The sequence below is a fragment of the Camelus ferus genome, chromosome 9, assembly GCF_009834535.1.
Source record: "Camelus ferus isolate YT-003-E chromosome 9, BCGSAC_Cfer_1.0, whole genome shotgun sequence".
In the NCBI taxonomy this organism is placed as follows: Eukaryota; Metazoa; Chordata; class Mammalia; order Artiodactyla; family Camelidae; genus Camelus; species Camelus ferus.
In genome coordinates this window covers 51868331-51881188 of record NC_045704.1, presented here as the reverse complement: position 1 = coordinate 51881188, position 12858 = coordinate 51868331, and the positions used below count along the sequence as shown (strand labels likewise).

Below are 12858 nucleotides of genomic sequence, written 5' to 3'. Positions count from 1 at the left end.
GTCTTTTCTGACTCTCCTCCCTCTGACTAACAGCATTAGATACTGAGGTGGTTTTCGAATAGATCTAACCAACTCTTTGACAACTCTACGCTCAAGAGGTGAAGCCCAAGTCCCCTTCCCTTCCGTGTGGACGGGACTGGGTGATTCACTTCTAATGACCTGAATGTGGCAGAAGGGAAAGTGGGTGTCTCCTGAGCCTGAGGCAGGAGCAGTGCCGTGGCCTCCGCCCCGTGCGCTCACTCTGGCTCTGCAGGAGTCCAGCTGACAGCTTGTGAGGGCTCCCTAGCAGCCTCTCTTGAGGGCCACAGGGCGAGGAGCCGAGGCCTCCAGCCAGCAGCCACGGAGGTGCGCCGCCTTGGAGGACAGTTCTCCAGCCCCCGTCAAGCCTTCAGATGACATCTCAACAGCAGCCTCATGAGAGGGCCTGTGCCAGACCCACCAAGGACGAGCCATCCCTGATTCAGGAATTCTCACAGAAATTCTGTGAGATCATAAATGTGTACTCTGAGGGTCCCTTTTGGAATAATGTGTTATGCAGCGGTACGCAACTAACACAGGTGCCCTCCCTGCTTCCACCACACCAGGCATTCCGTCTGTGTCCCTGGTACCCAGCACGGTACCTGGCTCGTTGCTGGCACTGAACACATTGGAGGGATGCACGGCAGACGGCTGGATGAAGGGACACAGGGACACAGGGACACAGGAACACAGGAACCAACACCATGAGAACCATGATACTACACACAAAACATTCCAGCACCAGAGATACAGATGCTGTATGACGCTATGGTAAGATAATAATTTATAATCTATATTTATTCACATTAGAAGGAAAAATACAGACACCGTCATCTATCAGTAATATACCTGTTGATAATATTTCAGGAGGCCACCACACATCACGCTGGAAACCACTGCTCTAGAGGGTCTGGAAAAGTAAGCATATTCTTTTCTTAAATAAGATTAGCTCTCTATTGAGAGGTAATTCATATACCTCACAGTTTTCCCATCTGAAGTGTACAGGTCTATGGTTCTTAGTGTATTCACTGAGCTGTGCAATCACCACACCCAATTTTAGGACATTTTCATCACCCCCAAAACATACCATTTAATAGTCACTCCCTGTTCGCTGAACCCCTATTGCTGGGTCCAAGTAAGCACAAATCTCCTTTCTGTCTCTGGATTTGCCCATTCAGGACATTTCACATAAATGGAATCATACAATTTGTGACTGGCTCCTTTTACTTAACATAATGCTTAACATAATGACTTAACATAAGTACATCCACGTTTTAGCATGCATGGTACTTTAACCCTTTTTACAGCCCAGTGTGGATATAAACATTGTATTTATCCATCCATTCATCAGTATCAAATGAAGACATCTGAGTTGCTTCCACCTTTTGCTATAATGAATAATGTTAATGAATGTTCCCGTACAAGTTTTTGTATGGACATAGGTTTTCAATTCTCTCAGGTCTATACCTAGGAGTGAAACTACTGGATTGTACAGTAACTTTCTGTTTACTTTTTTGAAGAACTGCCAAACTGTCATCCACAGTGGCTGGAGCAGTTTACACTGTAATCAGTAGAGCACAGCACTGTACACACCACAATTTCACCACAGCCATCCTATTGCGGGAGTGGGGGGGGGGGGGGCAAGTGGTATTTCACTGTGGTTCTGCCATGCACATTCTTGAACAAAAAAAGCCACGAGTAGGGAATATATATACCTATTATTTATGTTAAAGAGGCCCTGAAAAAAATTCAACAACCAGGGGGGTGGAGGGTGGGAAGGGATAGACTGGGATTTCAAAATTGTAGAATAGACTACACTGTATAGCACAGGGAAATATACACAAAATCTTATGATAACTCACAGAGAAAAAAATGTGACAATGAGTGTGTATATGTCCATGAATAACTGAAAAATTGTGCTGAACACTGGAATTTGACACAACATTGTAAAATGATTATAAATCAATAAAAAATGTTAAAAAAAATTCAACAACAGCAAAAAACAAAACCATGTATTCAGCTTCTCAATTAAAAAAGTACAAATTAAAACATTCTACTTAAAACCTAACAAAACCACAAAGGTCACAAAAAAATAAAAGGTAAGGGAATAATCCTTAGTGCTGACCAGGCTGTAACAACACAGTAATGCTGGTGGAAAAGTTACTTGATTCAGTTCTGAAAAGTATTGGCAATATGTATCAGGAATATGAAAACTGTGTATACATACCCTTTAAACAATCCCTAAGATTCTGTCCCACAGAAGTAATCAAACCCATGAAAATTTATGTAGAAGGAAGGACATCAACTCACTATAATTAAAAATGGGAAAATAACACATCCAACAAATAGCTAAAAAATTAGTTTTTCCATGAGACAGAGTATATCCACATGGATATTAAGAACAATGTATTTTTAACTTTTAATAACATGGGGAAATATTCACATTTTATGAACATTTTATAGTTAAGGAACATAAATGAGAAATAAACATTACCAGTGGGCAATGTAGAATTAATCCCAATTTCCTCATTTGTCAATCCTACAACCCTGGAAAAATTAATCCTTCCACTCCTCAGTTTCTTCACCTGCAAAATGGGGATTATAAGGATTCTATCTCCAAAAGATACTACAAAGACTGAACTTGGTAATTCAGCCCAGACATTCCATTTTCAGTGTGTGGGAGGAGTATGAGCTATCATCACCAACTCGATTTTGCAACCCAGAGAAGCCTGGAAGGGTCTGCAACCCTCTTCTGCCACTTCTTACTTGTGTGGCCTTGGACATCATCCTTAGACAATGAGTCTAAAAATGGTGAAAATGATCATCACATTGAAAACGTAGTTTTGAGGGTGAAAGAAGCCCCTGAACACTGGCGGGGCTCCACGGTGACCCTCCTACCGGGAGCAACATCCACACACAGTGTTCGCCAACACTCCTCCTCCCTCCCCGAGCAGAAGTAAGAGGATGACATTCTAATTTTTCGACTGAAACTCAGAGGTCAGAATATTTCGACAGACTCACGAAAGAACTCACAAGAGAACCATGCGAAGCAAGTGTCCTCTCTTCTCCCCCGATATCCCTTGTCCACAGGACCCAGGATTCGGATGCAATCAGGTAATTTCTAACAGCCTTTCCAACTTCTATTCTATAGTCCCAAGACTCAGATGAGAACAGTAGGGGGACAAAATCAATGACTTTTACCTAAGCAGCCTATGGGTCTAACATTGTGTTGGCTGAGATTAGTTAAAAGAATGAAAAGGGCTAAAGGGGTCTGTCTGCAGGTGGTTAACAACACATTTCTTTGTGGAGTTTACATTTAAAAAGGAAAAACCAAAAAAAGCCAAGTAAACCAATAAGTAGCAAATATAATGAAAGGTTGGGCTTTTTTTTTTTTTTAACAGGGGACATTAGAGAAATGGAAAATTGAGAGGTGGGGCGCCATTCTACCTGGGGAATACAGATTTAATGGCAAATGGTTGAATTCCAGCTTCCTGGTACTCCATTGGAATAAATTTTTGTTTCTAATGACATTTTATTTTTAAACTGTTGAAAGCCTAAACACACTTGGTTAGAAAAATGTTCCCCAAACAGGAAGCCGATCTGACAAAGAGACCAACAATTAAGTCAGTGAATCTCATGTTACAGTCAAGCTTGAGATAGCTTCTTTAAGATCCAATTCATGAAAATTGACAAACATCACTATATTCCAATATCTAAGCTCAAGATGGACAAAGCTCAGATCCACTGACCTTGACAAACTTGACCAGCTGAGTCCCTGAAAAAGGAAGGAAACGGAAGGATGAGGCTGAACGTGGAGAACGACACTTTCTTCCTCCATTTGCACCGAAGGCCTCAATGGCAGACCCGTGGAGGGGGGCCCAGCACCGGCCTCCCACCTGAGCCGGCTCTCCGAGCCCAGGCCAGAAGGAAGACGAGGCACCACTGAGCCTCAGCTGCGCCCAGTCTGGCCTGTCAACCACAAGTCACCCAAGTTTGGGGGGAGTCCAGGAAAGTGGTCCCTCAACAAGTTTTCCGCCAGACTGCTAGAGCGGGATGGCTAAGTTAGGAAATGAAAGTGAAGGTCAAGAGTGAAGAGCTGAGAGAGGAGAAGTAGAAAGAAAACAAAGAAAAAAACTGAAGAATAAGTGGCGAGGAATGCCCGTCGGGGTGGGGGCTGGAGAGGGCCTACAGATCAGATGAAGAGTGACTCGGAAAGAATTCCACATGCACAGGCCCAGCTAAGACCCTGTTCCAGAAGGGACCGAACTGTGTTAGGAAACTACTTCTTTCCTGCATTTTTTTAACCTGCTATTAACCATAAAAGACTTGGCCTCGCCAAACATTTAACCTCTGAGCTATTAACACTCTGGATCTCGAGAACAGTCTTAGAACAATCAAGCTCAGGTCACTAGTATGTTCTCATCACACCTTCCCACGTTTTCAAATACAACAGATTTTCCCTATGCCCTCAGCCTCTTCCATGTCCCTGATATAAGGATGCTATACTAATTTTCCTTCTCAAAAAGTAATTGTCTTAACAGACAAACATTTCCTAGTCGAAATTCCTTCCCTACATCAGGGGTCGTAGGAGAGAGGATATATGCTGCCAAATTCGTGGCTACATTTTACATCTTATGATAAAAATCCTTTTATTGGGGTGTTTCCCAGCAGTACAGTCCCCTCCACGCAGGACGGATGAATAGGGGCATAACTGAAAACCAGGAACGACCATACTGTTGGTGGCCCAATTTCCCTCCTAACTGCTCCGATGAGAGTGAGGAACTGCTGTCTCTGTTTGGAAGGCGGAGTCAATGTCTGCCTTTTCATGTAAGCTTTTCTTCTGTTTACAGTCTACGCGCACTCAGACCCACTCACAAATAAAAATGGAATAAATCTTTCACAGCCTGAATTGAATCTGGGAGTGACGCCGCTTTTCCCATCCAGCAAACCCATCACGAATGCGCAGAGGCAGAGGCGAAGCATCCAACCTGAGACGGACGAGGCAGGCCCCAGACAAACGGGCACAGGGATGCTTAATGCACACAGACAGGCTCACCTCGGGCAAAGGCCGCCACACTGTGGAATCAATCCCTCCCTTACAGAAAACAAAGCTTCCCACAGGCTTTGAACATGGAAGTCAGCTCTCCCGGCACGTGGATTAACCGTGAAAGGGCATCCAGTGAAGACAAACCCCACGCAGTCACCTGAGAAGCCAGCGTCTTCCGGAATATGAACAGTGAGAGTGACAACAGTAAACATTTTGCGAGGATCTGCATCAGCAAAGCTCTGCAAAGCACTAGGTCAGCACCACCTTGAGCCCTCCCAGCGGCCGGGCGAAGCAGGTGCTAACACAGTATCTTACTCAGGGGGAAGCTGAGGCTCCGAGGGGTCAAGTGCTTTGACCAAACCTTTGTTTTTATTGCTTTGCTTCCTCTCTTCCTCTCTCTCTGCTACAACCTGTACAGAAAGTCTCAGAAAGGCTCATCAGCCAGGAGAAAGGAATAAAATCAAACCCACTTACTTAGCAGTGAGTCACGTGAAACAGAGGAGGCAGAAATGAGAAAGTGGGAGAGGAATTTTGTAAAGGCCCACTACGTGGATGGGGGCACAGTCAGAGGCTGCGGAAGCAAGGATGGGCAGACATCACTGTTCTGTCTTCCCAGTTCAGGGACTCGATGTCTAGCCTTACAAATCTCTTGGTGACACTCAATAACGTGCAAGAGGAGATACTAAGAAATGCATTATTTGTTTCCTTCCTTGCTGTCCCAGCAGGCTTACAAGGAAAATTAGGTTACACGCTGGCCCACGGATTGCTGGTGACTTCTCTGGGAGCCACTCCTTTTGTAGGTCCATAAACAGTTCTTGTGCCTACTAGGAAATGCTCGTCTTGCATCTGTTGGTTTTTCTCTGCATGCCACTGGTCAATCCATCCAATGGGCTGCTTCGTCTGTCAACGACTCATTGACAGTGAAATCTACATACGGAAGTGTCGCCAGCTACTGGAGAAGAGAGACCTCTAGGTCTGAAAATCAGCTTTAGCAAGACACTCCCAGATGTAACTTGAAGGGACGAGGGGTGGATGGCAGGTATATGTGAGTCAGACACCCGAATAAAAGAAGATGACCTCATCAGGCGCAGAGCATCAGGTGAGTGGCACTAAGGAGACTGGAAACCTGTACCCCACGCCTCTAATAAGGGCATCCCATAACAAGGGCACAGGAAAGGAGGGCCACTGTGAACACTACGTCATGACCAAGGACCCTTGGGGAGGAAAGCTAACTGAGGCCCATTAATTGGTTCTTGGGTAAGAAATATTTCTATGGCCATAAGGACATAAATATTTATTGTTTCTCACCTGTTAGAATCAATTCATAGATAACACACAAGGGGTTTAATTATGGTTACAGAATGGAACATAAATGTTAGTAACTGTGACAAAGTAGAAGTGTGAGTGGCAGAAGCGAGGAGGTAAAGGGGAAAGAGGCGGAGGGAAGGGCAGGGGCGCGAATAGCCTCATCTAGCAGCAGCGTGGCAGGTGCAGACACTGTCCAGAGCAGAAAACGAAAATACACATACATACACACACGTGTGTGTATAAAATACAAAACGTACAAAATATACAACATGAATAGTATAATACACAAAATCTGCAGTGACCAACACACTGGGAAGAAAGAGCTACGACAACTGAAGGTGGTGTAAGCGAGCTAAATGCTTTCCACAACAGCAGAGGCATCAGCGAGTCCCTGAGACGGACAGATCGGGAGGGGCAGTGCAAGCACACTACTCACACACACCGGGGGGCGGGAGCAGAAGATTCACAAGCAGCGACCTCCGAAAGCGCTTGCCTGTGCTCATCCCTGCGGGCACAGGGTCCTTTCTCCAATAACATCGGTTGATTGAATGAATGAGTGGACATAAGTGGGTGAGAAGGGTAGGGTCAGAGGCTACCATTTGCCCTTGGAAGTCCTTCAGAACTCTGATTTTTTTCCCTAATTGATCTTTCTGTGTGTGGAGGGGTGGGGAGGGTTGTTACTGTTCTTGGGGGGTTTTTGGAGGGGGGGTTTGGTTTGGTTTTCATTCCTCTGGTAAGAATCTGGTTCCCAGGTTCCATAAGAGTAGCCTTCTTGGTTTTTTGTTGTTGTTTTAATGGAGTTGAAGTGGGAGGAAAGGGGGCAGGACACAACCATTGAAGGACTGACAAAGCCACTGAGGACAGGACAAACTGGTTAGAACCAAGATGGCGGCAGGTTTGACTTCCAGTAGACCTTGAGCCTCAAGTGCACCCACAGGCACCATGACAGTTCCCCGGCTGACCATAAAAGATCAAAAAGTGGGCATGGGGGGGGGGCGTTTTCTGGAAATCCTCCTACCCATTAGCACGTGAAACTACCAAGCCCATAAAACCTAACAATGCCGCACCTTGTGGTAGCTCTCACTCTGTCCCTCTCCCTCTGTCGCGCTCACCTTCTGAGACAGCCTGCACTCTGTCTACGGAGTGTGTATCTACTTTTACTTTAAACATCCCCCACCTCTCGGCTTCTCTCCGTCTCACCTCTCTGAGATGGCCCACGTTCTGCCTGTGGAGTGTGTCTCTCCTAAGCCATCTTTCCTTCTGAGAGAGACAGACCACAATCTGTCCATGGAGTGTGTATCTCTCTAAATAAACTTACTTTCACTTTACCATGACTTGCTCTTGAATTCTTTCCTGCATGGGGTAAGAACCTATTCTCTCCCCAACAGAGATACTAGGGATTGAACCCAGGACCTTCATACATCCTAAGCATGTGCTCTGCACTGAGCTATTTCCCTCCCCTCTAGGTTCTGAATAGTGAGGATTCCCTGCATGAGGATTTGAGATGCAGCAATCTGACTTGGTGGAGCTGCACAGCCAGCTAGCCTGGGCTGAGCCCCAGAGGCTCCTGCCCCAGGAGGGAGGAGGCAGCCTCAGAAAGGGAGCCTGGCAGGTGAGCACCAGCAGAGATCTGAAAGACTTACCAAGCGCCGACAGGGGACAGTGCTAACTTTTTGGCTGATAAACTACAGTTTCAGGCTAAGGAGTGAAAATTGTCTTCTGTTCCATAATTACTACAAATTTGTCACAAAAAGAAAAGGAAGGGGAAGAAGTTAAAGAAAAAAAATTACTACTATAGGGGGAGAAGAGGGTATCAGTAATCATACCATTTTGCTGGGTTCAGTTAATACATATGGGCTCAGTTTTCAGTTTCTGTTTCTGCCAAGGACTCAGCAGTGCAGCCCTGGGCAATGTCACACACCTCCTCTTACTGGCTTTTCCCTTGACTGTCAAATGGGGACAGTGACATCCATTTCACAGTGTTTTCGGAGGATTCAGTTTGATCATGACTGTAAACACTCAGCAGGTGATAGACTCAGAAGTTCCCCTCTCGCACTCCTAGGAGTGAAGGCTGGAAGAACACTCAGCTCTCTAGCCCAGAATGGGCTTCCTAAAAGGATGGGGGCCACTGTTTCATGGTGAGGCTTATTAAGCTCAGCTTCAAATAACTTCAAAGCAAGTGAAAAGCGTTTGTTAAATCCAAAACATATTTTGACGTAAAAATTTTTTAAAAATCACAGAATATAAAGCTCAGTCAGTAATTAGCTGAATTAAAAAAAACTGTTTAAAAAAATTATACTGATGTGAAGAGGGGGCTAAAGTAATCACCACTGAGTGGTACTTCCCATGTGGCGTGTTTACACTGAAGCTGGAACCTCAGTTTCCTTTCTGTATGAGGAGATGACATCACAGGTCACAGAGGCACGTCCTCAGGAGTGAGGGAAAGGAGAAGTCAAGTTCCTGGGACGATACTGGCACAGGACGGCCCTCAACTCACGCTCGCTGCTGTTACTTGCCGTGCAACATCACCTTTCCCTTCTGCTCAAATTTACACACTACGTGAGTCACTCTCTCTCTCCGATGCGGGAAGAGTTTCCCAGGGTAACGAGGAGATCAGCGTCGTGTTTTGCCCTCACTGAAAATGCTCAAGCCAGGCAGCAGTCAGTGGGGGTGATAAAACTGCCTCGTGGATCTTACCAGGACTTTTGTCCAAAATGATCAGAGAGCACATTAAATCATTAGCAGAAACTTCACTGCCTGCTGATTTTACAATGCAGGCAATGAAATTCATTGCAGAAGCAAAATAGGGCCAATAATATAATTACAGCGCTCTGCCTGTGCAGTCAGAGCTAATGCTATTATTTGACATTGCAAGGCTGTGTTTTCTCCCCAGAGTCTCGGTGGAGACAAGGTTCGCCCTAATTGGTTCCAAAGCACAACCTCCCCACCGCAATCTTTCCTCAGGACCAGTAATGTTAATTTCCACACGACTGTAAATAGTATTTGCAAACAATACAAACATGGTAATAAGAGGCTAGGTGGGTAATTAATGTGGTTACAAAGTAGCTTATTTGCATTTTTATTTAAAAACGGCCTTCTTTAAAAAGCAGCTCAGATTTCTCTTTGCAAAAGGAGCCTTGGTTAAAGAGTACAGCAGTAATTACTCTCTTTAGGGGTTCTTTTATATGTCCTTCAGGGAATTAGAATGAAAAGATAAGCAGAATTATAAAGGAAATCATGTAAAATATGAAATGTACTACAAACACTTAGTAGTGTATTTACCATAAGCTAGGCCTACCTTTTTCATTAATGGAATATTTTAACCAACTTACAATACATTCCAATTAATTGCAGATATGGCTAAAAGGTACAATCATCTAGTTCAAGTATTTTTCTGAAAGGTATAAATAGCGTTAAGATTTTTCACGCCCTCACCGTAAATTCCACCTGATCATCTCCTGCTAAAAAGTGCCCCTGGTAAGACAAAGAGTTAGGTGTGGGGATAAGATGATCTCTGTTCTTCTTGACAAAAGGAAACCAGAACAACGTTGCAGAAATAACTTTCTCTCTCTTTTCTGAGCTTATGCCCTGCGTTCCTGGGCTCAAGACATAAGAAGTGAGAAAACAACTTTAAAAGCTACTTTGGGGTAGAATTCGGCCTTTCTCACTCCTTTCCCAGCTGTAACATGTGGAGATTTCTAGAAAGTGGACAGCATTAGGCCCCTTGAGCAGCTCAGAAACTTGAATTCATTGGAAGGCCATTTAATCATTACCTACTAACCAGTGGGAGGTGACCCAGGAGCTGTCATAGAGATGAACAGTCACACATCCACCTCTCGTGAGGAAGTTCATGGTCTTCTCAACAAAACTGTCATACAGAGGCGCCTGTTAGGTTTAATTAAGGAGCAGGTTCCAGTCAGCCTGCAGGTACTGGGAGAAGTTTCAAGCCAGGTACAGTGTTCAAGGAGGAGAAAGAGGCTGAGGATCTGGATAGCAGAGGGTTGGGGATCTGCGGGTGGAACTGCCAGCATGCCCCAAGGTCCTGGGGCACGGAATAGCATAGTGGGACTGGGGAACCTCCTGGGGGAACCCCCAATGGGATCGCAGCTCTCATCAGAAAAGAAGTTGTGAGTCCACATGTCAGCCAGCTAACAACTCCATTCACTTGCTCCTTCAGAGAATACTCATTAACGTGTGCTCTCTGCAGAATTAAGTTCTGCATTGGAACTCCACTCCACTGGGGGAAGGCACTCAAGAAGCAATAAACAGAACACATGGGAAAATTAAATAAAATGTTAGTACATACTGTAAGTGCTAAAAATAAAAGAAAGGAAGAAGAGTTTAGGAAGATCAGGGTGAAGGTGGTTAAAGAGGGCAGGAGTAACAGTCAAAGAAATAGGGCCCAAAAAAGAAAAAAAAAGAAAAAAAGAAATAGGGCCCAGCTGATTATTGCCAAGTCTTCCAACACTTTTCAGAGAAGCCAGAAGTTTGGATTCTTGAGTGAAATCTTATATTTTAAACTCAAAAAGCAAACATGTCACCCACCAAGCAGCTATAACAAACCCTGTCTGCAGAAGAACAATGAGGCAAAGATTTCCTGACTTGAAAGGGACATTATATTGTTTCAAAAAATAATTAAATCTTAAAAAGATATATCTTTACTCTCATTCATCCAGAGTTCCAAAATTTACACCCTGTCCCAATTCTATTTTTGGCTAAGACTGCCCATCTTCATTTAAGCATCTCTGTTCATGCAAATTCCATACGATGCTGATCCTTTGTCACTCCCGGCCCCCACCATCCTCTAAACATTTCAAACCTGTATTTCACTGCATGTGTCATGGTACTGAGCTATGTGAAACGAGATCTAAATAAGCCCAGCTACTTGGTATTGTTTTGAAAATATTCACCGGGTAAAATTTATTTATACTTTGGATAGATTTCAGAGGCTGTAATGATCTTTTAAATATGATTTCAAAATACTTGAGAAAAGCGGAAAAGCAATGAAGTGGAAGGGAAGGATAATAAGTTTATGACATGCAAGTAAATATATACAGAAAAAACTGGGTCATTTATACCAGAACTGCAGTCTTTTCTGTTAAAATATGCAAACGGCAATATGAAAGATGGTTTGTGATTTTAAAGAAATATAGTGCTACAAATGTCAGCGTGGGGGAACTCAATAACACTTAATGAAACTTTGGATTTCAAATTAATTACTGATTGACTAAGACATCTAGAGGGAAAACAGCCTTGACGAGAGAAGGCTGGGACAGGCCATAAATCTGGACGCCTCTTTGGAGGGCTCTGAGCTGGCAGGGCTGGTTTTCGCAAGGGACCACTCTGTGCAAAGACCACTAGTCTGATTCTCAGAAAGGAGACTGGTCAATATTTTTGTGACTCTTTCAGATGTACTTTTCTTTTTTTCTTTAACTTGTGTATTTTTGGTTTTAGCTCTTTATAGGAGGTTAAAATAAAAATTAAACAACTTGTGAAGTGGTAGTTTACTGAAAGATTAACAGCACCAATGTTACAAAACCATCTTTGGTAGAGTGTTTCATCTGTTCACAGTTATAATGCCCCCTCCCCTTTGCCATGCTTTCCTGTACGTGAGCTGCACTTTCCTGCCCCACTGATGCTGGTCTTGGCCATGAGACTTGATGTGACTACTGGAATGTGAAGCAGACATGAAGTACCTGGAGGTCTGAACAGAAGTCCCTTGAGCTTTCGCCCTCTGGCATGAGAAGAGCATGCCCCTGGTGACTTCTCCTGCAGCCTGGGTCCTGGACGGACAGGTCACGAGAAACAGGAAAGCCCCAGCTGAGTCAGCAGAACCATGGTCAACCTTCAGCCCTCATGTGACATGAACAAAGAAATACACATTGTTTCTATAAGCCCTTCAGTTTGGGGCTGCTTGTTACGGCAGCAAAAGCTGATTAATATGCTATCCTCGCCAGCTGACTAAGAAGCTTTCTACTACAACATCCAAGTCTTAGCTGTGTTTTTTACATACCTTACATAATTCCTAACATTCAACTCTAATACAACTAGACCCGTAATAAAGAAATTCTCACCCAACAGATAAAAACTTTTTTTTAATAGTTACTGTCCCAAAATGGACAAGGAAGAGAATGAATGCATCAACCACTATCTGTAATAAGAGCTTCAAAGTAATGAAAGGTCATCAGTCAGAAAACAATAGGAATAACAAGAAATCAGTAACATCACCAAGTGCGTACTGTGTGCCAGGCACTGTTCTAAGCTATTATAAACACTCATATATTTCTGCACAAAAACCAACAATATGAGACCTGTTCTTATCTTCCTTCTATGTATGAAGAAACTGAAATAGAAGGGTCAACTAACTTCCCCCAAAATACATAGATAGCCCTCATCTTTGTTATTCTCCATATAATTTCGAGTTACTCCTTATCAAATTCTCATGTTCTCTGTGTCCTACTTTCAGTATAACCAAAGCTGGTTAA

At 43.8% G+C, this 12858-nt stretch overlaps 1 protein-coding gene across 10 annotated transcripts in view; it reads right to left on the bottom strand.

Moving 5' to 3' along the window:
* The window catches only part of WWOX (WW domain containing oxidoreductase), a 902466-nt gene that overhangs the window by 817969 nt on the left and 71639 nt on the right, over positions 1–12858 (bottom strand). The window lies entirely within an intron of this gene.